The following is a 2,846-nucleotide window of genomic DNA, read 5'->3' on the forward strand; positions in this document are numbered from 1 at the left end:
GGGAGAGAGATAGAGAGAGAAAGTGAAATGGAGAGAGAGATGGAGAAAGAGAATGGGGGAGAGGGAGAGATGGAGGGAGAGATGGAGGGAGAGGGAGAGATGGAGGGAGAGATGGAGGGAGAGGGAGAGATGGAGGGAGAGGGAGAGATGGAGGGAGAGATGGAGGGAGAGGGAGAGATGGAGGGAGAGATGGAGGGAGAGGGAGAGATGGAGGGAGAGGGAGAGATGGAGGGAGAGATGGAGGGAGAGGGAGAGATGGAGGGAGAGGGAGAGATGGAGGGAGAGATGGAGGGAGAGGGAGAGATGGAGGGAGAGATGGAGGGAGAGGGAGAGATGGAGGGAGAGGGAGAGATGGAGAAACTAAACTCGTTTAAATGATCCGCGCGCGTCCCGCTCCCTCACGTCCAGACCGCACGCGCGCTCTGCTCCACCAACTCCAAACTCCACGCGCCACGAGGGTCCCGAGACAGACCCCCTCCACCCTCCTCCACCGCCGCCGCCTCCCCCACCCCCACGCGCAAACTTCCCAAGCACACGGCAACGTCGAGCGCGCGCGCGTCACCCCCGTCACCCCCACCCCCCACGTGCCTCCTTACGGCAAAAAAAAAAAAGAATCGCGCTGGTAAATAAGATCAAAGTGGATTTTTATCGTTTTTTTTAATTATTATTATTATTTTTATTCCTTTTATTATTTTTATTATTTTTGATTATTTTTAGACCAGATTCTGGGAAACCAGGCGCGCACGCCTCACCCCCCCCCCCCCCTCCTCCACGCACGCACGCGGGCTGTTAACTTGACGTGAACGTTTCCTCTTTTCTTTCGTTCGCCCTTCTCCGTTCCGTCTGACCAGGGAGACAAGGTGGAGAACCGTGTTCCTGACTTTCCTCCAGGACAACGTGTTTTGTGTCAGGGAAAATGGCAATAAAGAATAAAAATGAGAAATGAGATGGTAAAGCCGAAGTCAGTCGGTGATTAGCACTGTATGTCTAATGATGGGGGGGGGATTTTGATTTAGTGATGTCAAAAGAAATTAATAATCTTTGTGATTTAGAGAATCGAAAGTTTCACTCAGCAGTTTTCCCCCGAATTGTGAAATGCAGACGAATGTGTCACGCTGGTTTTGTTGAAACTGACTATACTGGACGAGTGCAAGGGACTGTTTACGCCAGCGTTTCCCCGACGTGTTTTCCACCACGGCACAACCCTACGATGAAATCCTACCTGCGGAGGACAACAACGACGACAACCACCACCACCACCACCACCACCACCACCACCACCACCACCGTCTGAGATCAGGGACCCAGGGACAAACTCTTGACGAACGGGCTCCGCCGCCCAATCGATGCGTTGGGTCTCACTGAGGGGTCAACGAGCGGTATGAGAAGGTTAGAGAACCCCGCGCCTTTATGGAACGGGTTTTATTGCTATTTTTTTCACGGGGATTCATTTGATCGGAATGTGTTGAGGCGTGTGTGTGTGTGTGTGTGTGTGTGTGTGTGTGTGTGAGAGAGAGAGAGAGCGGGAGAGAGAGAGCGAGACCCACACCGCCATCGCTCAGAGCTCAACGTCAGCCTGCTGCTGATCATCTCCTCAATCCATACCGTCGCACAACACAAATCCTGGTCATTCTCATGTTACAAGTAAGGACACTTGCATGTGTGTGTGTGTGTGTGCGCATATGTGTGTATGTATGTGTGTGTGTGTGTGTGTGTGCGCGCGCGCGGGGTGATAGAGCAAGAGAGGATCTGTTCTTTCTCAGCTGTTTCCACGTAGATCTAAGATGAAGAGGGTAAAAGGGGACGGCAGATCCCAGATGCAGACATGTTCCCGGTTCTCAGATACAGAATATGCAAAAGATTAGTAGCCGTGGCAGTGTCTTTTTTTTTTTTCTTTTTCTTTCTTTTTCTTTCCTCCCACTCCCCTGCCATAAAAAAAATAATAATAATAAAACTCTTTTTCATTTCGTGGAGAAACTGTATTAAGAACTGCCTTGTTTCGCCCGCATGCCTGCACCTATTAGATGGCGCTTGCTGGCGGAAGGAGCTCATGTTTGTTATGCATCGCTCCGCATTCTGAAATTGATAGTGAAAATGTGGACAAATTTCCAGCACATGAAGTGGTGCTTTGATGTAATAGCATTTCCTTTTTATAAACAACACACAAACACAATGTGATGAGGCTGCCAGAGCATCCAGTTACGCATTAGGGCCCGCATCCTCTCTCCATTAGCCTCATGCCTAACCATCGCTTAAGCACTCCCGCACACAGGAACGCTCGCGCGAGAGTGCACGCGCATACGCCCGGAGTCGGCGTCCGCTCCAGTGTCCCAAGTATTTACTTGGCACCGAGCGCTTGTCACAGCTATTAAATAACCGCCCAATGACAGAGGGGGTGCGTGCTGAACGGACAAGAAAAAGAAATAGATTTCTGGCAGGGGTTTGAGGTGTGAGGGCGGCCATTTTTCATTGTCTGTTCACGGAGGCGCAAGTAGACGCCACCTGTGTCTAGTAGATAGAGCGAATTACTGATTTAGAGCCTCTGAGGGCAAGTTAACTAGCCTGAGCGTGTGTGTCTGGGTATCTGTGTGTGTGCACGCGCGTGTGTGTGTGTGTGTGTGAGATTTAGGGTGACGGGGACCCAAACAGAGCAGGTATTTAGTTGGAAATATTGCAACCTGAGGTCAGCACCGGTAAGGGTCAGCTGTGTGACATCATACTTATACACAAGGGTAAACAGGGGCTTTAACCTACGAGTTCAAGGGAGGATATCCATCAAATAAAGCCACGCGAAAAAAACAACAGAATTTGAACCAAAAGAGTGTTTATTCCAGAACCTTGGAGTG

Source organism: Zeus faber (genome assembly GCF_960531495.2).
Source record: "Zeus faber genome assembly, chromosome: 8".
Lineage (NCBI taxonomy): Eukaryota > Metazoa > Chordata > Actinopteri > Zeiformes > Zeidae > Zeus > Zeus faber.